This window comes from Rhamphochromis sp. 'chilingali' (genome assembly GCF_963969265.1).
Source record: "Rhamphochromis sp. 'chilingali' genome assembly, chromosome: 14".
Lineage (NCBI taxonomy): Eukaryota > Metazoa > Chordata > Actinopteri > Cichliformes > Cichlidae > Rhamphochromis > Rhamphochromis sp. 'chilingali'.
The window spans coordinates 17,346,291-17,374,009 of NC_137941.1; the positions used below are offsets into that span (position 1 = coordinate 17,346,291).

At 40.2% G+C, this 27,719-nt stretch overlaps 1 long non-coding RNA gene across 1 annotated transcript in view; it reads right to left on the reverse strand.

Annotated features, from left to right (window-relative positions):
* LOC308410276 overlaps positions 1-27,474 on the reverse strand; it is a 48,034-nt gene extending 20,560 nt beyond the window's left edge. Inside the window, exons 1-2 of the long non-coding RNA XR_013974150.1 lie at positions 27,409-27,474; positions 25,268-25,390 (exon numbers count right to left, since the gene is read on the reverse strand). This is a non-coding gene — a long non-coding RNA (uncharacterized lncRNA). The remainder of the gene's footprint in view (positions 1-25,267; positions 25,391-27,408) is intronic.
* Positions 27,475-27,719: the final 245 nt, after the last annotated feature.

The following is a 27,719-nucleotide window of genomic DNA, read 5'->3' on the forward strand; positions in this document are numbered from 1 at the left end:
AGCTCAGACCGTAAGATGCTGCGAGAGAATGTAACACGCGGCTCGCGGTTGTGCATTGTGTTCACGTCCAGCCTGTCATTTGTCGCCCAAAACATTGACTTTTTGCCATAAATATTTCCAGATGAACAAAGCCAGCTGGGATTGTAATTAGCGACATGCTACCATAAATTTAACCTTTCCCGGGACACTGGTGGCAACCAATTAACTAGCCATTGAATAAAAAATATCCTCAATTATCTGTCTCATTATGGCTATGTTGGCCTGCATGTGTAAAGAGCAGAGACAATGACCAACAAAAACAAGTTTCTGTTTTTTTAACGTTGACTTTATCTATTTACATTTAAGTAGTTAAAGTTAATGGGGAAAAAAATCTAATTCATTAGAGTTACAGCAAGAATAGCACAAATATGCAGTGATTGCTTTTGTGCGAGAAAACATGAAAGCACCGTAAAGTGTGATAAGCAAATAAGACACTTTAACACAAAATTCTAAATGAAATTCTAAAACAACCCTGTTCTCTATCATTGGTCTGATTGGAGTGTGAATGTGCTTCACGGTGACCGACTGGTTGCAGAACCTCTCTGTCAGCTTAACTAGCAGCCCAAGATGGTGTGAATGTATACTTAACTCCCTGTCACTTAGAAAGGCATGCACCCTGAGTCTCCATCAAGACGAGCTAAGTAAGATGGAAGACGAGCAGGCTTTGGCTGGAAAGGAGACGGGAAATGCCACCTTTGGTGAACTCGCCTGGGACCCAAATCTCTCAGACTTATTTGAATGTTGTGCTAAGGGTGAGAGGCTACAGAGTGTGTGTCTTTCACTTTCTATTGTAGAAATGTTAGGGTATGGCTGTTTGAGGGATTTACTTCATGCTGGAAGCACTCACAGGAAAATCCCTATTGTAGCTCATCTTTTCCCTGTTTAAATCTCCTACCATGCATTGGCATTGCAAACTACACCAGAAGGAGAGGAAATCAAATCATCTATGTCTTAAACCATCAGGCTTCATACAAAAATAAAGTTGAAACCATAGCCATCTGATAAAGGAAAGCAAGGGGAAAATGTTTTATGTATGCAGTACAGACTTGGACTAGAATGTGAAGCAGAGTATATGTTTTCAGTTCACTTTTTTTAAAAACCACTTATAATTAACCAAAGTATTTGAATACAAACAGTCCAGCCTGTCTGATGCCACTGCAGCTCTGTGGTCTAATTTATGTAAACTTGTTCCATTATATAGGCTGCTGAGAGCATCATTAAGGTTTGGCTTGGTTTTGGGAATCTTTTAAAAGCAAACCTACAATAAAGCACAGCCAGCTCATCTCATTTGCTCGGTGTGTTGGATGTGTATTCTAATGAATGGTTTACAACAATGTGACCTGCCAGTGCAAATAATTAACCTTAAGTGAAACCAATTACATACTTTTCTGCCATCGTGAAAGCCTCCAAAAGCAATCATGTATGGCTTTCCCCAGGAATGTTTTGCTGATAAAGAAACTAAGTAGAGGATTCGGGGCTATTCTGTAGCAACAAATGGACACTGAGAAGCCTCTTTATGCTCAGAGAGATATCTAAAGAGGAAGAAGATAAACAACAATTATACTGCTCTCCCTGTCAGCACAGCATGCCTTGGGTCAGTCCATTAGAGATCACTGTTTGGTGCACTCTTGTGCTGGAATAAGAAGTGCACCCGTTTGCGGCCAGGCTTTTGACTGGCAGTTGGGACCTGGAGACTGTGTGTATTGTGAGCTGCCTGCGAATGCAGACGGGGGATATCCAGACATAAACTTCTGCTGTCAGCATGGGCAATCATGGCACTTCATTGTCCAGCAGCATCATTACAATATGGTTATCATCTGAGCTTGAGTCTGACACCTTCTCCAGGACCTCTCCAATCACCCCCATAGTAGGCTTCAGTACTAGGCAGTCAGGGCAAATCTCTGCTTTGTGCTTGTCTGCCTTAATAGACTGGATGTCACTTCTGCCTGTGGAATGTGCCCGGTCTTCAGCTGTCAGTCAGAGGCGCGGGTGTCAGGCCGGAGCGTGGCTGGAGCCGTCTGGATTAGAGGGTAGTTACCATAGCTGTCAGATTACTGACAGCCTGACACCCCCTCTCCCAACTTCCTTTTATTGTTTCTTTGTTTCTCTCAAACATCCTCCAGATGGGAGAATTACCAACCAGAAGAGAGAGGGAGAAGAGAGAGATAGGGAGCATGGGGGTGGGGTGTGGGGGTGTGGATACAAAAGCTGAGGCGGGTTTTAAAAGTTCTATGCCACGTTAGTTTTGTGATGAAGTAAAGCGTGCTTGGTAGATTCCCATAGAGAGAGAAGGAAGGAGAGAGAGGATGAAAGAGAGCATTACACCTATTCCCACCTCTCCTTGTTATCTTTGGTATTCATGTCAAGATAGGTGATTGTGTTGGTCATTAGTGCTCCTATACCCAACAGAGTGTCTTAGTTAGTACCTTTGAGGGAAGCTTCATCTTCACCGAATATTCACCTCTGTGACTGCACCTGCCTCATTCATCGGGAGATATGTTGGAAATGTTCTTTAATTTCTCTTCCTTTTTGAGACAAATGAACTGGCTCAATGTAGAGATGTAGACAGCCACGATAAAAATCACTTATAATACGATAACCTATAATGAATAATGGAATCCTTCATGGTTTCTGGAAGTATTTTAATGATTGAAGAAACTGTGGGTAGGCTACGGGTCAGCACCTGTCTTTACATTTTTTTTATTCCCTCTCATTTCACTGACCCTGAATGGGTGACACTGTCATTCTGCCTTTTCCAAATGAGCACTGGACTAACACCAGACTCCGTATTAGCGAGAGATGAAGACTACACCTCTCTATCTGGGGTCTGTTTAAACGAATAGCACAAAAGGGGGGATTTTTAAAAAAATATGAAACATTTTACTCTACCGAGTTGTGAAAGAAAAGGCAAAGCATATAGAAAAACAAACTCCACTGTGAAATAACACACTCTAACCTGCTTGAACTTCCGACAGCCACAAGCGGTGAACTTCAGAAACAATTACATGGATGTAAAATGAAAAGAAATGAGGTCTTATGTTTGTAAAATACACTGATACACTGCTTCAGCCTCCGGCCGTCGGATTCTACCATAAAAATAACCAAAGGCAGATTACAGTTTGCCCTGACCTCCAATCTCCTCTAACAAGCCCGGCTACTAAAATCAGCTGTGCCGTCATGTACGGGTAAAGATAATGAGGGCGGCTGCCTGAGGAGAGACTGAATGCAAAACAATTATAGTTAGTTACAGGAGCACAGGTTAATATTCTCTCATGTCCCTCTTCTTACACATTCCCTTTTGTCTTACATCAATCTTAATGAAAGTTATGAGACCTGTCCTCAATGATAAGCAGCCACTCAGGCGTACTCTGTGTCAAGGCTCCCACATTATGCCTCCCTTTCAGCCTATGTTTTGCATAGCCTAAAGCATCTATTAAAATCCCCTTGTAAAATTCATAAAACAAAAATGTGGTGGGTCAAGTCTAGAGGGAGCCAAAGTAAGCTGCTTATTAGCAGGGAGTCGAAAACACAGATCCAATTACAGATCCTGAACAAGGAGCACTAAGAATCAGCATTGGGGAATAAGTATTTTCCTTTTCTCTCCCCTTCAATTGGCCTAGGTGCAGAGGAGAGAGAGAGAGGTATCAGAGAGCAAGATCCACGAATGGTAATTACAGTGGGAGTGTTTAGTGCATGAAGCCAGAGTTGGAGCCATTCAAGTACAAACTCATGTAAATCTTCACTTTGCTTCAAATAGTAAATTGGTCGGGTTTAAGAGGAATCCCAGATGGAGAGGAGGAAAGGGGCTGCGCCAAGAGGAGCCATGAGCTCCAGAGATATGTAAAGAATCTCTGTCTGGAATTTAAAGGGCTACAAATTAGACCTGACATTAGCCTTTTTCTTTTACAGAGCCAGCAGAATGTGAATGAAACAGAATAAATAACTATAAGACGGCTTTCCCCCCCTTCTTATAAGATGACATTAATCCTTTCATGTGCAATGACAGCTTACAGGGTTTGACCCTCTCCCCAGACAGCCATATAAAGCCAGGAGATTTCTTAACATCCCACCAAGAACAAGCTTCTGTTAATAAGAGATCCTGATAGAGGTCTCCACCCCACATTTTATACTCCAGTTTACGCCAACCTACCCTGCTCAACGTGTTCAACAGATGGTTCTTATTAATAAAATCAACAATACTGTGATTTTTTAAAATTCCACTTAGCCTTTTAATTTGAATTTGAATTATTCTGTATCTGTAACAAGCAGACGGGACTTTTATATATTTTTTTCTTCCTGGGTAGTGAAGGCTGACGTGTCTCTCAAGCGTACAATAGTGTGAGCATTTGAGCCCTTTGAAAGAAAAAAGATCAAAGGCGGCAAGTCCTGCTGCTGCTGCTGGGTTTAAGCTGTAACCAGCACAGACCCTGCTCTCCACATCTCAAATAGCGCATAGTGGTGGGTGGCGAGCTGACTGATTGCCAGGAGTGTACTGTCAGCGTCACTCCCCTTCACAGAGGACCACGATGGGGGGACAGAGTGTGGGCAGTTGATGTGGACCCCCACACCACTAGCAGAGGTGTCCGGTGTCTCCTGTAATGACCTCAATAGCTAATGCGCTGCGCTCAGATTTCGACGGGGTAATTCATTTGCACAAATGGACAATCAATCACATTTTTGCACACAATAAATTCTGGCCCACGCTGAATGAATGCCGTATTTAGTTTTCGATACAATCCTGAAAAATAATTGGGTATTTTCAAAAAAAGAAATCAATAGGGCTACAGTGGAATTTCTATAAGTGATACTTAAAGAAGCAAGATGCCCTGCTGAGGCATATAATAGCCTCATTTGACAGTGAGATGGTTTAAAGGTGAGAGAAAAACATAATCTAAATTATTATCAACGGAAAAGGACGAGCTCAATCAACTTATAAAACTAACATTGCTAACAGCTTTAATTGTATTGCATTATTTATGGGTTACTATAGCCACAATACACTAAACCCAGGAATTGCACGAGGTAGCCGAGGTTAGGATGTCGTAAAGAAAATGATTATTATTATTTTTATATTTACAAGGCTCAGGGAAAAGTTGTCATGTTGTGGTTTTAGGTCTGGCTTGTGGCCTGTGTTGGCTTTCATCCCTGCCGTCTTCTCTATGTCCTTACTATGCTGTGAGTCTGTTCTGTGCTGTCTGATGTGATGCTATCTCACATTCTATTATATACAGACATCCATACAATATATTATATTACATCAGGATACACTGGAGTTATGTCTCCGGCTAAACTAAGTGCAAGGGTCTCACATCCTTAAATAAATGTTAACACAGTGATATGAGTTAACAGACACTCCTGTACAATTACCAGCCAGGGTTACACCGCTGACATTATCAGAAGGAAATCTACATTACAAATGGTACTCCTCTTGAAAACGGCAGCAAAGCGGCCACTTTATATCCCGTCACCTTAGTTTTTTTTTTCCTCCAGCCACCCCTTATCTCCCCGTTTTCCAATCAATTCCATCTGCTGCCAATGGACTGATACAAATACAATTTCTATTTACGCAACAGGATCAGACACAAAGCAAATAAAATCTGCAAGATATGCAGTCCAAAACAACATCTGGTTGTCGGAGTATGCAGATTAATTGGAAGTCTTTGTGTTGTGATTTCAGTTGAGTGCAGTTTGACTAACATCTTAACCTACTTAGTGCAATTAGTGCTTCATTAGAGAGGCTAACTAACTATTGCTTCTCTCCATAATGATGTGCAAGAGTGTAGACATAAAAGTACATAATCAATGGTTTCCAATTACTCCACAAGTGCAACCACTATTTCAAATAAACTGGATAATAATATAGAGCCATTACAAAGTCTAAGGTAGCAGAACCATTTAATTGCAGTGCAGTTCTTCTCAGCTCCAAGATTTTTTCACACTAATGAAGTGTCATACAAAAAAGGCTGTATTGATTTTTTCACCACACAGCCTCCACCACAAATATGTAATTATCCTTTTTATATCTGGCAGGGGATTAAGGTAATCTATAGTATCTAGCCTTTGCGCTTCCCTGACAGGGCTGTGTGTGGCTTTTACCCTTTTCAAAATATGCAGCTTTTTTGATGAATGAACTTTAGACAAAATGATGTTCTGTTCTATATTGTTTTGTCTAAAAACCTGTATTCTGAAGACATCATGCAGCATGTACAGCTGCCTGAGCTTTCAGTACACAATCATGGCATTTCAAGCCCTGTCATCCATAAGCCAGGCAGTTAGAGGTAACCATCAGCTAACGCACACATAGACAGATAGGCTCCACAATCAAACACAAACACACTAAAAGCAGAACGGGCTGCACACTATTACACACACACACACACACACACACACACGATTTCTTTGAAGATGTGTGTGAAGCTGTTAGTTCAATAGAATTCATCACAGCTGGTTAATAAGGTTAATTTAATCCAATAATGTGTCCATGAAAATCACTATTTCCTCTAGAGCATCACACAAAAAGCTCCCCACTGTTCACAGTGAACCACACAACGCATCCACACTTATCCTCGGGCTTCACACGATAACAACCCAGTCCATTTAACTTCAGGCTAGCAACTCTTCTCCTCTCTCTCCCTCTCTGTCTGTCTTTGCTGCATCTCCAAACCTGAGATGGACGAGCAACCTTAAGACTACCCCACGCTGGGCTGCCCTTCACGATAATAAAAAGCCATTACCTTGACCGCTGACACGAGGCCAAGTGTGAGGGTCAGAGTGATATTTATTGATGAAACTCTGAGCTCCCAATCTGCTGCACTCAGTGCGCATCATACAGCTGTCAGCACAGGCAGGGATCAGGCAGCATGATGGCCCTCGACATGGCCCATCTATAATTTATGAACTACACAGAAAACAACCAGGAGACAACAGAGAAGCCCTGGCTGCCCAGGGATTACCCTCCAGCCCAGCTAAAGAGATCTGAACGAGAACCATCTAAGGGCCACTGTGGGCCACGCTGATATGGGGCAGCAGGTAAGCACAATAGCTGGTGTTCCATATTCAGAGAGGCCTCACCGGGATCCATCTCTCTGGAGGACAGTGTTGTGAATAATAGACAGTGTTTACAGTGGGGATGTAAAGTGAGTGCGCTGGTGCATCACACACCCCAGCACACTTCAGCTGAGCCCTGTAAATGAGCTAACAGAGGGGCAGAGGATGTAAAGTTTCACAGTTTATTCGACAAAAAGCTCTGGGATGGCCCAGTGCCACGGCAGAGCGTTCTCACTCCCGAGGCATAACATGTCGACGTTTTGTCACGTCCCGCGGCGTTCCTGGGGAACGCGAAAGGAGACCTTCGGCGTTCTTATGGTACGCAGCGGGTTATGGCTGAAATCCAGTTAATGACACTCCCGCGGTAATAGACGTTCCAGCCCTGTATTCCAGCCCTAAACCTAACCTTATCCCTAGCCCTAACCATAACCTTATTCCTGACCTTAACCAGGTCTTTAATGATGTTAAATAGCGTGTTTCTAAGCGATTTGAAGAAAAAGAGCGAACATGTGTAGATTCAGTCCAGACGGTTCTCATATGTCCTCTTTTTTCCGAGGTCGTCATTTAGGAACGTGGTGGGTAGCCGAAAACGTAATATGGTGACGATTTGTCACCTAGCGTAAAATGTTACGCTTTGGGAGTGAGAACGGGTTGGCCACGGACAGTCAAAGATGACCCTCACAAGGTGTTTAGTTCATTTTTCTCTTGATGATTATTATTTTGAATTATTATTATTATTGTCATTATTATTGCCGCTAATAAAACATAATCATAGATTAATATGCAGAGGGTTTTCTCCATGAATTGTTTCATAACTTTTTTCTTGATCATCAAACAGCAAAAGAAAGGAAAGCAAAGGGTGGAGAATGAAAGAAATATTGAGTTGCAACTGCTTTAAAAATTGATCAGTTTTTTTTTTTTTAGTTGGAAGGTGGTATTCTGATATTAACAGGGGTATTTAGCAAATAAAAAAAATGTTAGTTAGTAATAAAACTGATGACAAAGTGGGAAAATTAAGCCTGAGCTAATTTAAACGATCTGTTAATTTAAAAAAACACAAACATTTTCTTTTTTACTTCTACAATAAAGTAAACACGGATTATAGTAGATGGATAGTATTTTTTTTTCTTCTTAGAAAGTTTTCCCGCTGGTTTATTTTGGTATTGTTATGCGTTTTTTCTTTCTCATTTTAAATCCCACTTGACAGTTCTTTGTTGAAAACTTTAATTGCAAATACACTCCTTGCCCATTTTTAACACCAGGGTATTCTGTCTCCATTCTTGAATTCCCACCCAGATCAAATGCAATCCTTCATCGGCCAATTTCACTGACACTTTCTTTTTATCTTCTGAATTCATCCTTACATGTGGCAGACAGACATATATTGTTTCTGATCAATAAATAACCATATAATTGAATACTGCTGCATCTCAAATGAAGCCCTCATTTACCAAGCTTCAGTAAACAGGCTAGATTCTTTGCCTATCTAACGCTGACATTTCAGAATTCAAACACATTCGGGGCAGTGTCAGTGCACAGTGCTTCTGTATCCCACTTAGGCTCTCTTTTCAATATGGAACTATCTCCACCCAATAAATTATTCTGGGCATCTCCAGAGTCATTACACATTTATTTTGATCTTGCATCATAATTCACAGCTTGGCGCACAATGCATTTTCTCAAAATGCATGGTAATTCCTTGGTGCAGAGCAAAGTTATGATTCATTTATACTGGAGTGACAGCATAATGCAGAGACGTCAAAATCCATTAAACTGTTCAATGTCTTGGGGTTTATTTTTAGATTCAATTGAGATTTAACTGATGGTGAAAAATACACAGTCAGGTGTGTTTACCTCACCTTTAGAGAGAATGTGTTATGGTTCCAATTAATTTGTTATTCCTGTCACTAAAGGCATTGTCTATGTCAAAACTGTCACAGCGCTTTGGGCTTTGTTTTCTGGAGAATGGCATTTAATTTCGCTGTATACTTTCATAACTATACTCATTTAAAAGGTGTGCATTTTATTTGGAGACACTTAAATTTGATTTGATTGCTCATCACAATGGCAGATTGCAAAATTGCTAGCTGTTACCTTGACCACTGAGCTATGATCATCCACAGTTTAAAAGACATTCAATTATCCTATGTGTGCCTCTAGAGATGAGTGCTGAGAGGAGGATCCTACAGTCTGAGTGGATGCTAAATTGCATGACTGTGGATATAATGCTAGCACTTAACATTGTTAGCTTTGTGAGCTTTGTTTCCAAAGTAAAACAGTGCATACGCCCATACTTTTCTGTGGCACTGCACACTGATATTTTTTAGTACAATGCATATTAATTCCCAATTAAGTCGGTATATCTGCAATAAAATACAATCAAATAAAAGCTTAGTTTAATTTTAACATTTAAGCGAATAAATGATTCACAATTTATTTTTGTACTATTTAAAAAATAGTAAATATATATAGTCAATTAAAACAGATATTTTGCTGTGTATCTGTGCACAGCTGCCCATGCAAATTCCACTGAACAGAGACTGTAAACTCCACATTTCTGCAGTACTTTATATCAAAGCCCAGAAGTGCACTGACTATAGCTAGCTGCTGTCTGATATGGGGAAAGGTAGGCAGGAGGGGATTTTTTTTTCTTCCTTCTACAAGGATTTTTTTGTGTGCAGTTATGGTCCATCATTATTAAATGTCTCTTGTTGGATGGGAGAGGCGCTTTATCAAAAACAGCCATTCATCAGGCGCTGTGCAAGACAGCTCACATCTGACCTCTGCGGCAATAATGCCGCATCAAGTAGGCCAACTACCTAGTTTAGCGGCAGAGCAGGGAGCAGGGGCCGGCTCCAAGATTAAGTGCGCTGTTTCAGGTTTTCATTCCCAGGGGTTCTGCTTGCTGATGTTGTATTGATTGCAAAAGTTTACCAGTAAGTATCACAAACAACAATAGCCAGGTCAACGATCGGTGATGCCTGAACTGCTATTCCCTGGCGGAGGACTACACGTTCAGGGCTAAAGCACTGCCATCATCATGGCTGTGTGCAGGGTGCAGAGAAGGCTCTCTTGAGTTGGGGGAAGAGAAGTGCATTGGCTGTTCCTACTGACATTTAGGAAAGCGATATGTCAGTGTGAAATGAGCGTGCGTGAGATAATTATAAGCCTTTGCATTATAAAAGGCTGCATCGACAAACTGTCGGATTGGCCTTCCACAGAGGCACCTAGCCCTGTTAGGTACTCCTACATAGGTTACCACTTATCCCATTTAATGGTTTCGTAATTTATTTTAACATCAACTGGAAAGCCTTTCTATGCACAGATGTAGCAGATCCAAGCAAATGATTCAAAGTATCAGCCATTTCCAAACAGCTCTGTTCCTTTATTTACGATAGCATGTCCAAGAAAAGAACTGTTACCCCAAAACAGTATTTTTTAGAAGGAAACTGCACTGCTACAGTCATAACATAAGTGAAAGGACTGAGCAGTAAAGAAGACGATTCACCCTGAGGCCATCTCCAGCAGGCTGAATGATGGTGCATCCTTGGCCCTGCATGGGGGACAGCACACAACCCTCCATCACAGTGCCACCGGACCATTACCCAGGGACTGTAACGGCCAGCCGCTCCAACCGGGCCTCCTCCACTGCCCCATGAAGCTAATCATGTGATTTGATGCAATGACAGAGTAATGACACAGATTGGTGGTGTGTTCAGCTTCCCCTCTGCTGGAGGCAACAGAGGAGATGGTAAACACACGAGACTGCCTGAGCCACGACAAGAGATACCACGTTGCAGAGCAAGTTACAGAAGATATCCAAGTGCTCTCACAAGTGAAATCAAGATTAATGGTGCTGCTGAGGGATTCTTTTATGTCCTTCAGTAACTATATTTCACTTAATGAGGGACATTAGCTGTAATAAAACTACTCAGAAGTACAAGCCGTTAATTAATGCATCCACATTACCACTGAATGAAAATAACTGAGTTGTGGGACCCATTGGACCAAATATTAAAGGTGCAATCTGTGGAGTCATAATTTCCACTGCTCTGTGCCTATTCATCATTTCAGCCTTTAAGTAAGATGCCTGTACTAAAAATTCTAAACCAGTATTGTGAAACTTACTGCGCTGCAAATCATTCCTTATTAGACTCAGACTGGATTTAGGAAGGGTTTAAATTATCATATTGGTTTACCTTTTATTATTATGCATAGGTTGCTTTTAAGAGTGCATGAAGTTGAAAGTAAGTGAACAGCTAACGACCACTGCTGTTTGATTCCAGCTTCGTGCTACTGTTTCTGTTCCTGCACAAGGCATTCAAAAAATTACTTCCAGATCTTCGCTTAACTTAACAACACAGAAATACATCTCACTAACCTCCCTCTAAGAGCACCTTTATCTGGGCTATAATCCTGGCTGTAATGTGCCCTCGTTAGGAAAGCACTGCTGGCCCACACCAGTAGTAACACAGGGAAGGCCTCAGGCACCACTGGAATTAATTACAGACAAAAGCGATGGTGTTTGCAATTGTCATGCCAAATTTATCACTAGCCACTTAATGTGCCTCATCTGAACTGATCCACACTAGCTGAATTGCCCCAGGGCATCTATTCTTCATCTTCCAGGGGTGAGGTGGTGGTAGAGACCGTGTCTGTGTGTGTGTGTGTGTGTGTGTGTGTGTGTGTGTGTGTGTGTGTGTGTGTGTGTGTGTGTGTGTGTGTGTGTGTGTGTGTGTGTGTGTGCAGGGCAGTCTGCATCTGCTGGGGGCCTGCCTAAATCCTATGCTGGAGGCGGTGTGTGCTAACAATGCCCCCAGCAAATACAACATGTAGAAGTGTATAACAAATGTCAACACCCCCTAACCAGCCCCTCATTCTCTACCCACCTAGCTATGTCTCCAGAGGGAGGTTCAAAGCCAGTCTTGACATCTTTAATTCTGTAATTTTTGTGGTGATAATCCTTGATGTACTTGGATGTGCTGTCTGCAGTCATTTGCTTCCCACCAAAGTACATCTTTACACAGGCTTGTGGTGCACAAAAAAATACTGTCGATTAATAAAAGATTAAATCTGTGTGTGTTTTGTCAAAAAGTGCATGAAAAAAAAAACATTTTAGAGAAATAAGAAGACAACTAACAAATGTTTTCTGTTCAGCTTTCAGTCTATAAAATTTGATAAATTTCAACTGCGTTTGATGCAAAGTCATCACATCTTTTGTGTCAGTGCGTTGGTTTACTAAAAAACTCTTTACATTTGAGAAGCTGGAAGACATGATATTTTTGGTATTTTTACTTACTAATTACTAAATTATAAAAAGTAGATAAAGTTAAACATTTAATCTCTGTGTGGATGCTGAAAATTGTCACTGTAACTTAGGCTTATTAGAAAGTCAAACTGTTAAACTGTTAAGTTAAACCTCTGTCTCCTGTTCAGTGAAAAATTTTACAATGAATCCTGTGAAAATCTCAGCAGTAAACTACAGCGTTATTATTATTATTTTTTTATCATTTAACTGCTTTCTTTAATCTTGTCATTTAGGTGGTTGCTTATATCAAAAGCACAAAGACTGTCCCAAAAGTGTACTTACACATAAGCCACCATTATCTTTCTGCTTGTGCAGCTGAAAACCTAATACCTTAGTTCAATAATAATGCAGAGGGGACAGCTCATTGGTAGCCCAGTGGTACAACAGAATAATGGCTCCAAAGGAGTGCTGCCTCTCTAAAACAAATATGCAGGTGCTTCGGTTCAACTTGAAAAAATACACAAAAATATTGTATCCACAAGTGCATAATGCCTCATCAACACAAATCGGTTATCAATTAAAGCAAAAACCATCTCATTATATTAATGAATGGCCTCAGCTAGTAATAGCCTGTCTTATTGATGTTTGAACAAGGTAAGCACAAACCCCCTTACACAGCACCGGGATCCACAGCATCAGCAGCTGAGAGGAGATTTGCAAGGATGAAGAAAACAACAGGAAAAAAAAAAAGAAAAAAAAAAAAAAGAAACGCAAAGAGGAATTGAAGGGCACAACAGGGTGCTCTCAGAGGGACTGCATTTATTCCGGCAATTGTCATGCAAGCCTTGTTGTAAGTAATAATGTGGCCTTTAATGACGGAATGATGGACCTGCCAAACACTGCCTCTGCTATATACTGTCTGCATGTCCCCGCCGTCCGCTTCTCACATACCCATCTGGGACATATTAGCATATCCTCGTCAATTCACAGCCCGCTTTAACATAATCCATATTTGTTGGGTAAAGTCCAACAGCAAGCCTCCCATACAGCGGTCATAGGATGCTATGACACACTTCAGGAGCCCGGCCCACATAAAGCATGCTTGGGCAGCTAAGCAATTCAGAAATGCAAAATAGTAGGGCACACCATCCCCTGCCTTGTACCGAGAGGGACAAATCCCTTTTGGCCAGACATCTCCAGACTGTTACCTTGGTATTCCTCCACAACAGTACTTCTGATTTTTATTCTAAGTGTTCAGGAAAAAGGAGAAAAAGAACAAAAAGCAGCCTGCTGTCATGGCTGGCAGTGAGTGTGTAGAATACATTGGGTTGCTGAGGCATGTCAAAGTAAGTATGCTTCACCTATCAGAGAATAATGCCATATTTTGATACACATTTGCTTGGTAAATATTCTTATTTTTACTCTTTATAAAATGGATTTGACTGCAGAAAAGCACAGTTTAAAAAAACCTCCAAATAATCTGTAAAATAAATGTATTTAATTACATTTCTCTAGCAAGACCCTCAGCTTCTGCAATCGTGATATAGAACATTACTATATATAAGCATGCATATTAATGAATACATACCTGAGTGATAAATAATATAAGCAGTGTGAGACAAATGCAGTTGCAGTGCATTAGGTCACAGTAATGCCTATTATTTTTGGATCCATGGAGAAATAATTTACTTAGTGGCTCATCTCTTAGGAGCACAATAATCTTTATTGCTGAGAAGAAAAACACTTCTCAGAAGACCTGAAATTTATGTAAACACTGATTTTACTGAGTGAAGTCAGGAAATGGGTTTAAGCAAATGTAAACTTCAATTTTAATCAATACACCAGTCCAATCATGCTTTAAAATAAAATAAAAAGTAAAAGAGAAACTGAATAACATGTATTGTTTACTAATAATATATTCAACTGATGTAGTTCTTTGAAGTTCTCTGCAGTAAAGACATTCAGTAGTATTCCTTCACCCACTTGAAAGCAATACCTGTCATGAACCATCATCACAAAAGCCTTCTGAGATATAATCTCAGAGAACTTTTAACCCAAGAATTTCAAACCTTCCTGTCAAAGAGAAAGCAGAGATCTTGGGATCATGACACTCAGTCAGCAGCAGTCACACAGCTCTGGGCCGGGTGCTTCTCAAGTGCTGGACTATGTAGCAGCCAGCAGAGCCAGAGACTGAGTTTCACAAGTCCAGAGGAATCCTCTTAATGTACTGCAACAAACATGAAAGCTATGTTCATATAATCCAGTAATATCCATTTGTAATTAAGGAATTGTCATTTTAGTAATTATTAAGCAAGGATTCAATTCAAGTCCAAACATCTAGGCTTGCGGTGTCCTTTTTTATACCAAAAGAAATCTACCACCACTGTTTGGAGGTAAACAGAGTGGAGCAAATTGTAAACATCACGAAAGCTATAAATATTTCAGCCGTGTCAGTTGTCAGACCCACCTAGTGTTCAGGCCCGAGACATCTAGTTATGGCTGAATTCAAACTGAGGTTGACTTATGATAATAAGATTCATTCACAGCACGATCTGCTGTATGTATACAGGATGCCCCCTTCATTTCATTAAGCTGAAACTTCCTCAACTTAGTGAAAGGAAGGATGCAGTTTCATTCTGTCTGTACAAGCATTTTTTAAAAGGGGATATCTGCTATGCATGGCTTCAGTGTGAAAAATTACATGAACCAAACAATATTCCCCTTAAATCAAAGACCATTTTTATTTGTGTTCCAGAGAGGTCAGCAAGGGTTCCTAAGATTCACTCGCACCCCCACTACGGCTGCGAGTGGGACGCTTCTCTAAGGGATGTCATGCTGCATGTCATCAGCCTGGTTAAATTGCACTGCCAGTGGGTAAGCAGCAGGGGTCACATGAGGCTCAGTGTGGACTGCAACATGTAACGCATGGCAGACCACAGTCTGAAGACTGGCCTGTAATGACTCCAAAACATCCCGATAAAGATTGAGGGGCAGCTGTTTTCATCTAAAGTATCTCGTCTCACACACACAAACACATGCACACTCACACACACAATGAAGGAAAGCACTGTAGTAAAACATTAAAAGGACTATAAGGTTTTGCTTGTTTGCCCTGAAGAAATCAATATATCAATACTGCATCAATAGAATCCATATATAATAGAGTAGTTGTTTAGGGGGTCGTCTGCAAGATAATTCTCATTTTAGGAATGATTATACAATCCAATATATCAAGCTAAAAGAAAAATGTTTGTTTCAGGGGTGAGCCCGAGCATTTGCCCTTGTAAACACAAAGCCCACATGTGACTGGGAGAGGCCTCAGTTGGGCAGACAGCAGAGGGAGTTAACAAAGCTAATTAGGAGAGGCTGACATGTTAAAGTGAGCTGCGGCTCGGGAGTCAGCTCTATCACATATGTTTCCTTTGTGGCAGGTGAAGTGGCTCCTTTGTTTGTGAATTGATGGCGTTTCGCTCTGCCGTCCCTTTGGGTAGAGGCACTGACCTGCGGAGGCCCCGACAGTGTGAAGAGGCTCTTTCTCTATCTCCCCAACGCCTCCTGCTCCAGCTGTCCCACTCCCTCCCCAAACCTAAACCTTCCCAGAACCGTGGACTCACAGAGAGATGGGCAACACCTGTAAAGGAGTGAATACCCCCTCCGCCCAGGCACCTCAAAGCAGCCTGCCCACCTGCTACTGAGCTCTCTGGGCCCTGGAGCTTAAACGCTCATTTTGTGCCTCTCAGCACGGGACTTATTGATATAAATAGCTGTGCACAAAGTGCACACTCTGTTTTCTCTTGGTCTGATGCAGTAGGTGTGTATGTGATTATACTCAATGGCAGCCTCTTTCAGGTGGGGATGAAATATGAGCAGTCTGGACACTTGGTAAATGACAATCTCTGTTAAATTCACTGAAAATGATTATTGTACAATTGACATGTATCGAAATGGACAGCATGATTTGGGCCCCCGTCTTAAACAAGGATTCAATATCTAATATGTAGACACAATATGCTCTGTAATAAACCTTACAGATACTGCAATAGATTTAATGATGACCTTACCATTTGTCTTTATAAAGCCTGTCCTTCCTCACTGGTGAATCATAAGGTTTGTCCTTGAACAACACACTTTATGGTTACAATGAAAAAAGCATTAAGTCTATATACTGCAAGTCTTCCATTTGTTATTCTGTGCTAATTGTAGTTTAACATACACCAGGCTATTTACTATGAAGTGTATGAGGGATGCTTGTGTGTGGATCAAACAGAAACAACAAAAGGGAACTAAGCACACTGTATAGCATGTCAAAACCTGGCCATTAAAGTGTTAACTTGCCCTATAAGCCCACAAAGTTTGAAAAAAGTCAATCTCTTTCATTCACCTAAGCCAGCATGGCAACAGATTAATCCTCACCCATTAAGATGACAAGACAATTTGTGGAGTAGTTGAGTGTAAATAAATATGTTGAGGAGGAGATAATACATTAGGCTGCTGACCGGGCTATTCCATTACGGCAGCACATTTGTTTCCCTACACGGAGGAAGCCATTCAGCGGATAGCGTCTTTCCTTCATGAGGTGAAAGTGGAATCTTGCCTCTGAGAGGAAAATAAGGACATCAGGACTCCCCAACATTAACTTTCATCACAAAAGTCATCTCATCCACCAGCGATAGAGGCTCTCTCAGGCTTGCTCATAAAAAGGAAAAGATATAATACACAGCCTTCAGTTTAAGAGGTAACAATAGTTTTGTCTCCATTAGATGCGATAAAACAACAGCAGTGAGAAGTGCATCTGGTGCCTCCCCATTTCAGAGACATGACTGTAAAACACTACCTGCCACTGATGCTCCAGCATCACAAATGGTAAAATGGTAAATGGCCTGCATTTGTATAGCGCTTTTCTAGTCCCTAAGGACCCCAAAGCGCTTCACACTACATTCAGTCATTCACCCATTCACACACACATTCACACACACAAAACAATGCTAGAAACTTTTTTAGTTGTTTTATATGCATGTTTAGATTTACAGGCTTCTTTACGATTCCAGGTGGTAGTTCTGCTGGAAGACAAGAGGCAGTACAAGCCAAGTGGCTGCATTGATTTCGCAGTAATTGATCTGATGGTTCCTTGTGATAATTGACAATTATCCCTGATTACCAGACAGGGGCTTAAAATCAGTCTAAGAAAATGACCGGCATTATGGGATGTTGTACAATGGCTGAACAAAGATAAATCAATACACCTCAGAAACTGCTTACAAAACAAGACAAAAGAGAGTTACAATGGACCCCATGCTGCAATCCCTCATGATATACTACTACATATACACAGTGCTACACATAAAGTAATAAAAAAATAAAGGGAGACTAAAATTAACACAATAGTTGTGTAAGTGCATAAAAAAAGCTGTTAATAACTGTCCACACGCACACATGCGAACGTGCATCTGTCTACACGTTTACATGTGTATGCGTGCGTGCGTGCGTGCGTGCTTGCATACATGTGTGTGTCCATAAAAAGCATGCATCAGTGTGTAGCTACATGTCTATATTTCTCTGTTACTATGTGTCTGACCTCGGTTGATTGGTCCTCTTGATTCAACCAGACAGATGCAACTCATTGCAGCTTAATAAATATAGGGGCCCAAGGGATCTGCGCTAAACAGTTCTATTAAGTTGGAAACATGTCAGCCAATATAAAAGCAGCCTGACCCCGGGAAAGGTCAACAGTGACACGCATGTTTACTCAGGAAAACAACCCGAGGCTGGAAGGTCTTGTTTTATCGGATGTCTTCAAAAGAGAGAGAGAAAGCGAGCACGTCTGGCTGGCCAATTGTTAGTTTTACGTGATTTTGGATCTTTGAACCCACAGAGGAAAGGGCTGTGTTGTCACTGAGCTGTCCTGTACACACATAAGGCAACATGCATGCAGCATAGATAGATAGATAGATAGATAGATAGATAGATAGATAGATAGATAGATAGATAGATAGATAGATAGATAGATAGATAGATAGATAGATAGATAGATAGATAGATAGATAGATAGATAGATAGATAGATAGATAGATAGATAGATAGATAGATAGATAGATAGATAGATAGATAGATAGATAGATAGATAGATAGATAGAACAATAAATCCTGCCACTCAAGAAAAGCAGAGGTGAGAGACCCACTTCCTGTCTCAAATAATCTGCCTCCACAATGTTTAATCAGCACATCAAAACATTGAGGGAGAGGAATTTCCGTGCTTGGTGAGCATATTAGGGATGCAGTCGCAGCGTTAACTAGCATTGATGAACTGTTTGCTTATGCAGTAATAATTAACTTCCATTACATTACTTTGTGTGATTACTTTCTTAATTGCCTGAATTATGCATCAATTTAATATCTAATAACCAGTCTTAGACATTAGACACCGTTCAGACACATTGCTTATAGTTTCCCAGCTTTAATTAAACACACTAGAATAAATGAAACCGTGTAGGATGGATGTCTTGCAGTGATTTCCTGGGTGCTTAAATATGCTATTTATTATAAAAGCATATACAATTCACTTTCTCCTCAGGAAAGCAAACCACAAGATGCCAATTATAGAATGAAAGTTGCTTTGCCATGGCTTTTTGAGGATCTAGACTAATAAATTTGTTGAGTGGGACTCATTGTGTATTATGCAAATACAACACTGTGCCAATTTTTAAGTTTCAAATCTGCAGAGCAAAAACATGTCCCCAAAGATGATTTTAATTATATAGCAGAATGGTCTCCTGTTTTGCATTGTTATTGTCCCACAGTAAGGAACCAGTTAACTGGAACAATAAATGAGAGTGTACACTGATATTCAAATTATTTTTTATATCATTTAAATGCAACATATCTCACACATACTCTTTGCATGAAATATGGCCATGTGCTTACTGGCTGAAGCTACAAATAGATGACCTAATCAGGAATATAAAAACACTATAAAGGTATTACAGACAGAGAGCAGCATAGGAAAGCTATTTTCCACAGAAAAGCCTTTCACTCGCCTTGTCTCTTCCAATGCAGCAGAAAAATAAACATTTTAGAATTAGGTCATCTTTCTCAATTGAACCTTCATGTTATCAGATCTAAATTTGATTTACAGGTACTGCATGTCATATGAGCTAAATCTAATTAAAAAGCCAGCCCATGGAAGCACCACGTCATTCAGTGAATTGATATTAACTTTTAGTCCCCTTGCATCATCATTTTAGCCTCACTAGAAAAGTGACATATCCACTTAAAAAGAAAAATGAATCCAATTTTCCTCATCAGCAGTAGTTTGGTAAACATTCATATAACAGTAAAAGCCACACTAGCCGCATCTTTCTTTTAAAACCCTTTAAAATTATAAGACTTAAAAACCACACTTTACATGAATTATTGTAAATTATATGATGGTAAATCAACGCAAAAGTCACTAGGTGGTAAGAAAAAAAAATCACCTATGGCTAAACTAGAAATCTATTTAGCTGATCTGAACTGATGCAAATCCTTGTGACTGGTGTTAGGTCTGGCAGCATCGTTAGTCTGCCTTTTAAATGATTTCCAGAGCTGGTGAGCTGCTGGCAATGCAAGGTTAGACAGAAAATGATGGCAGCACGCGGATGCTTCACAGACCTCATGATAGTTTCCGTCTGTCATTATTTACGTCTGACTAGTCGCGTCATGTCAGCTACCTAGAGAGACACTTTTAATGTGAACCCCCCTTCGTTCTCCTATTGCTCTTCACAAGCAGTGTAGTATACCATTATTTCTTTGCTTCAGTACCTTTAGGTGAAGCTCGCCCTCCCATCAGCCAGAATCAAAGACAGATCCCCTGCTTGATATTGTACATGCCCGTGTTTTTACAGAGCTGGCGCAGAAGCTACACAGCTACCACAGTGAGGAAGGCAATTCTGTATCTCATTTGACTAATTAAATAAAACAGGGGAAAAACACGGGGTGATATGGAGTTTGGGGATTTAAAGCTTGGATGTGGAAAGATTTTGGTGGGCACATCACATCTGCAGCAACAGTTCCATAATAAATATCTAAAATGATTTATAGCTACCTTTATGCAGTACTGCTGCATAATCTACAGTTATTAGCTAACATAGTATCTTCTCCTGAGCAGCAGAGTGCATCATAGGATGCTATGAGCCGTTGAGACTAATCAATTAATGAAACACTGAAAGCAAAGGCAAAAGTATTATCGTATGAGGTCTCTTTCACGACATACAAATATTATCTCAAAACAGTTACCCTCAAGCTCGATACAATGGCCATTTATCACAGCAGTAGCCATGAATCAAGTCACGCAGTAAAATCGATCATTGATTCACCTTATTCCCTTGTTTTTCCATCTGAGCCACATAATGATCATTAAACTGACCACAGCATGTCCAAAAAATGGATTTATAATACTCTGAGCACAGCTTGAAACATCACAAGAGTGGTATCCTGAGGAAAAGTTGACACAGATACAGAATAGAAAAAATAATATTAATTTGCAGTTTCTTATGGCTACGCAACTTCTTCCTGCAACTTTACGTGCGGCACACTTGTGCTGTGGAACTATCTACTATAGGACCAAGACCTCTTGGCCAGAGTCCATCTCTACGCTTTGTGCACGTGATCCCAGCCTAGATGAGCATGCTTTAATGGGGCTGCTTAGCCCCATCATGACCCAATGAGTGCCGGCTGTGGAGTGGATGTGCTTGGTGTATGTGTGTGTGTTCCCAGCAGGGAGACAGTGCCTTATGAAGGTCAAAACTGCAGTAGTCTGGGGCTCTCTAAGTGAACCCTGGAGAGGATAACAAGCCACATCTAACACTTTCTCTTTGTGCTCTCACAGCCACTGATTCACCTGAGAATAGTAGAAGCTAAAAGATAACACACAGAAAAGCAAAATTCTCGGGACTCGGGATGCTAAGAAAAACATTTTCAATTACTACGCAGAATTATTGTCTCAACCCAGGAATAAAACGTATCAGTCTTGACCCAAAATGAGAAAAGCTGTGTTTTGCAAAACAATTCCTGTGTAGACTGTATATAAAAATTAAATAAATAACAAATACCGTTCGCCTCAAGGGAATTTCAGTTTAACCACAACGTGTGACAGTATTGCCCTGTGTTATGGCCACCTAATGGACAATGTAGCATTAATTCAGCTTCAGATGAACAGGCAGGACAGCAGAATCAAAAATGAGGAGGGGGGCCCTAGGTGTATGAATTATGCATATTACATTACCATAACACTACAATACACCATGCGACAAAACAATGCGGTGAAAATTGGGCTTCGACTGAGATATTGAGCAATTTCCTACATGGTTCTTACCTACCTTCGAAGTGGAATTGTATTAAGCTTCCTCAATAACAGCAAAACCCATATGAGATTTGTATGTTCACATCTAGGCCAGTGAACAAAACACTCTGTAAACAAGTCAGGGATAATTGAAAAGAAAGTCTCCTGACTGCTTTCCCTGGGACCTATCATTCAGGTAGATGGGAATTTGGTTAAATGGCAGGAGAGAAATTACTTCTTTCATTGATTTTCCTTTAGACTTCAAAGACAGATAAATGAAATGGAGCAATTTATTTTATCAGGCCCTGAAATGGTATTCAAGAAAAACATGTCAGAAACTATTATTTGCAATCATGTTGCTCTTATTAATCCTGAGGAAAAATGGATAAATGAAAACGCACAAAGGGATTTACTGGGCTACAACACGTTTTCAGTCTGTATTAGGCCGTAAACAGTGTTGAGAAACACGTGCAGTCACGCAGAGTAAATGAAGGGAAAATTTTTTTTAACAAAGTTCTTACATAAACATCACAGGAGAATTGGTTTCTGAGATCATTGTAAGTGGAAAAAATTATTTAAGTGGCATGCCACTGAGATTAAGATTTTTTGTTTGGAAGACATCCCACTACACACCCAACGCTAAGCATTTTAAACCATGTTTAAGTTTTTTATCAATGTCATTTAATTACAGTGTAGTCCTTAAAAACAAACAAACAAAAAAAACTACAAGTCCGATAATATAACGCTGAGCCTCCATCACTGATTTGTAGATGAACCCTGTAAAGGAGACAGCCTTAAGCTGTACCACACACTTGCAGTGTGCTGTGTAAAACAGTATGTGGTATTGGTAACTGCTTCTGTTCAAGCCTTGTAATCATTACCTGGCATCTTATTGCCTCTGTGGCTTTTAAAGCTCTTGTCTCACGCCCAGAAAACAGGGAGTTATAGCTGATCTTTTATTAAAACTTTAGGAGAGCGTCCCTCTCTGGAGGGGGGCGGAGGAGGAGTGGGACAAATTAGTGTTGACAGTAGACACTTAAAGCAGGAAAATCACGGGCCCACTGGGAGGCAGGAGCCACATGGGGCTCCCCGCCTGTGTAAAGAACACTCCAGATTTCACTTGAGATGCAGTCGCCTTTTAACAGGGCAGGGGGAATGTCAACAGACTCTCTTGAATGAACCAATAAAGCCACTAAAAGCAGAGGATTAACCAGCTGATATCAGGGACAGCGGTTTGTTTTGAATGCCGCTCCTTCTCTGTGGAGCATGGCCTGAAACACGCTGGGCGGAACATTTCCTTTGCCAAGCATGCGATTACACTGCCAAAATTGTGTAGTTAATTGTGCTAATACTTGATTGTGGTCACGCCAGATTTAACCACGTAATTTTACTGACATTACCGCTGCTTATTCGGAGCATAAAAATATAACTTTGCATTCATTTTTACGTGACACAAACTAAATTTCTTCTTTTTTCTTGACCTTAATTTTTGATACAAAAAGCACTCATTTCCAGATCAAATCCTTTGCATTATAGACACTCTATTGTTGCTTTTACTGCCCATTCATCAGAAAGCACGGCTTCTGGTAAGTGTGGCTACACAACATGAAACAGTAATTACAAGACATCAGGGGCTTTCAATCTCCTCTTAATTTCCCAACAGCTGTGACAAAAAGCCCTTAGTCCAATTAATGTGTCAAAATATCACCAAACAATGTCATGACCCTCTCACAACCCCCTAAGCATCAAATAAAGAAAAAAAAAACACGAGTTAAATTTGATTTGTTCGAACTACAGTGACAGCGTTTTCATTTTTGTAAAACGAGTCAAGGTTGCTGCTGCTTTTGGTGACGTGTAACAGCTGCAGGTCACTAAGGCAGGTATGGGAGGGTTTAGACACATTTAATTTCAAAATATCTTGGCGAGTAAAATGTTTTAATGTTAGGGCCTGTTCAGGCTAAGAGAGTAACAGGTTGGGCCTTTGTGAAATTTGTTTAGACAAAACTTCATTTGCAGTTAAACTGTTTATTTAATTAAAATGTAAAAGCAAAAGTTGTTACCTAATATTGTGTCTTCTTTTTAAGTAAATGTAATTATTTAAATGATTTGTGATATTATTATTATAGATTTTTCAAATTAAATTAATTCACTCTGAATTAATTCACAGTTTCTAAACTACAGAAGTCTGTAATGCACAAGTACTTGTCAACACACAATCTTGTGTCTGTTCTTCTATGCGTTATGTGGCAATGTTTGCATGTTGATTACTATCTAATGAAAAAAATGTTGAGGAAATGTTTTTTTACTCTGCAGATGATGTAAAGTATCAAAGTATCAGTGCCTGTTAAGGTCTCGAAGGTCACAATGGCCCAACATAAAGTGCCTTTTTTTTTGTCAACGTAAAATCTACAATTCGAGTTATGGAAAAATGTTGGCTAAATTACGATTAGTATTTCTGAGCACTGATACTGGAGACTTTCTTCCTAATGTCAAGCCAGGCACAGTAAGATGAATTTAGGCATTTGCAATGTGCAACTGATTTATTATGGAGAAGGTGAGGGTAAAACATTGAGGGATTTCCCTTTAATCAGATCTCTTAGGAGTCTATGTACTAGACCAATACCCCAATGAGTTTGCTTTTAAAAAGCTCCGAATAGATTGGTTGCATGCTGCCACAGTCTTAGCCTCAATCAGAGGGAGTTGAGGAGGATTTTGTTAAATCTAAGAGCCTTTTACATCTCTGGAAAGTTCATTTCTCTTCATCTATTAACTCTGAATAAAAACCTACCATCATTTATGCATTTGTCCATTTAGGAATCCTCAAGCTCGTGAGCTGCAGATCTGAGGCCAAATTTTGAGCTTACGGATGACCAATCAAAGAGTTGCATGCCTCAGAGCTGAACCACAAATGGATCCTTCACAGCATTGTAAATCAGGACCTCAAAGAGTATTATTTAGCCTCAAGCAAAGAGTGGTGGTTTATCAGATGGTGCCTGAGTCTAGGATAAAAACCTCCCCATAAATCTGGGTACCTTTTATGTGCTCATGGAGACTGGCTGGCTCATTCTGAGTTTAAAGCTTTCAAGAATGCAGAGGTAAGCATGGCATTCATGTCAAAGAGCTAAAACCTTTGCATTCATGATTTAGTGTATGGAGTCAATATACAGGTTCAATAAGCACTGTCAGTAGGTGCTACACTATATCCAACTCTGTGCTAGATGTAAGTTATCACGATTGCGGCGCCCCGGAAGGTAATTTTCAGAACATTTTATTTCGTTATCTGATTTATTGAAGCTCAGACATGGCATTGCCAAGCCCCAGATGATAAATCAAACGTGCAGCGGCTGCCTCTGATAACTCAATAAGCACCTGGACTCCTCCTAACATGTCACACCTGCACTTCTACATATACCAGTTTCATTCTCGAGCCTCACTGGGGGGGCTTAATACACCTGCCTAGTGCATTTCAGCAGTCTAGCAGCTGGGAGAGAAACATCATGCATGCTTAATTAGGAGGATCGAGGAACCATGGGAGGAGGCAATTTTTTTATGCATCTTATATATACTCTTAACAATTTGAAGTGCAATGGGGAGCATTTTGCTGGAATGACACTCACCCTCCCTTGTTGAGAAAAGAGGCACTGCAAATCAATAGAAAGTTGTTTTCATGGATCGTCTTTATCCTGGGATGAATGATTTCTATCTTGATTGGAGTGGTATCATCCAAGATGACAATGCTCCTATACACAGGACATAGGGGGTTACCAAATGATTTAAGAACAATGAGAATAAAATTTTGGGGCTGTTGTGATCTCTGTCCAACTGATCACCTGTAGAGGACCAGCGTGTTAGGCATTGCACCTCACCACATAATGGAATAACAGTTGGACTATTCATGTTTCTTCCCACAAGCAAAGCTCAAACGACTTGTAGCATCAATGCTATGGCACAAGGAAAGTGCTCTGGTAACACATTTGCCTACAAACTTAAAACAATGTTTTTTCCTTATTTTTTGTCCTTTTGTATGTAGTATTCCTCTCTCAATCGCCACCTTTTCCACTATTATTTTAAACAACCATGAAGGATTTAAAGCATATTCATATTTTGTGTATTCAATTTTATTCACACTGCAGAGTATTAAAAAGACTTAATTTAATGAGCACATTTGAGCATATTTAAAAAGAGAATACCAAGGGGAGACTTTGTTGATCGATACTATTGCATATTTTCTGGCCAATCAATTTGGTGCCTGCTTAGGAGCCATTACCAAGAGTAATGAATAGGGGGTATTTATTAAATTTCATGGAGACTTTTCCAATGTCATATATGGGGAAAAGCCTGCTCAATGGATAGATTGTTCACTCTTTGAGTGTCAACAAGCCAAAATTGACTTTCAAATCCTCCAGCTGAATAATAGGAACTATAAGAATTGTTTTTATTTCCTGTAGTTTATATAGTGCTGTTTTTGAAGCACTTATTCCAATAAAATTTAAGAATTCACAGCCATATTTGTGCTGATCTGCACAGAGTTGATAAGTTAGAAAAGGTGAAAATAGAGGAGATTCAGTATACAAAGGTTGTTTATCTGTTCTGAATTCAAGATACGAACATATCCTTGAGCTGAGATTTTATGCCCTGTGGAATATCACTTGCTGTAGTTGTGTCTGTGGCAACATGCACAGAGGTAGTAATATCTAAGAAGCCATTTCAGACAGGTGAAATTTCCAAATGAATTTTTAGTGTTTTACAAGGACAATCTTCTGCTTTAAGAGTACTGCTGTTGCAGAATGACTCTCATCAACACTTCACAAGCTATGTGTTTATCGCAGACTTACAATCATACACCCAAATCTGATGTGGGCTCCAGCATTGCTACAAATGCTACAAACCCTATAAGGGACTGAGGAGGGAAGATGCAGTATGATAACTCAGAATGTCCTGCTGTAATTATGGTATTCATGAAAAGATGAAAGTGAGTGCAGACTAAATCTCTAGCTGCAGGCAAAATCAACAGCTTGGCATTACTCCGTGACCCCTGCCTATCTTGAGGATACAGCAAACATACCAAAACTTTGCAGCTTTTTTTCATCAGTCAAGAGTGAGGGAATGAAGTGCATCGATTGCTTGTGATTATTAACTAGACTGAGATAAGCCCTCTCCTTATTATGCAGATTACTGAGGCTCCCCGCTCCAGCATATTGTACAGATGCAAGGGAGCAGCTGCTCTTACAGATGGTGGGTACACGGATCTATCATTATGCCTCCATTGTCTCCACTTCAATTGTTTGGGGGACAACAGAACTGCATCAAAGAGGAATCCGACTGCAATGAATTAAGAAAGAGAAACGAAAACCATCAAGTAAATTTATACACCCGAGGCCGTGGAATGGAGAGGAGCGTAAAGCTGAAGCTATTTCATATATACAACCATGGAGTCACCCAGTCATGTATACTGTACCCAAATCTGTTGGATGCAGCACTGTGCACCAAACATATGTTGTTTTTAGCAACAAACAGACATTCATTTAGGAGTCAGATATTAATTCAAATATGAAAAAAAAACTACAGCTAAGCAAATAAAAAAATCATTGAACTTAAATGTTCAGAAATTGAAACAAAAAATATGTAAACCCCCTCTTTGGAGTAATTTCAAGTAACTACTCAAATAAAAAAAAATTAAAAAAAAATCAGATTATGCACTTTCATTTAGCACACAAGCAATAACTGATCCCAGTTATTTTTAGATCTATGAACTCACCCCACAAAGGCCACCGCAGTGAAGGGAGAATATGCAGACAACATCAGTTTTGCCCTTAAGGGGAACCTCTGGTTGTCCATTTGACTCTCCACACCTCCTGCTGTGTGCTGCTCAGATCAGGACACTGGTACCTCCTCTGATCCAACATGACATTACACTGGAGGGAATTACATGCTCAGATTATACAGGAGAAGGTCACACCGAGTTGTAGATGATGACAGCAGTCACACTATTTTGCAGTTAGCGACGGGTAATATTACTTTAAACATTAATGCAGTGACATTAACCCTGGCACAAAACAGGGTTCCAAA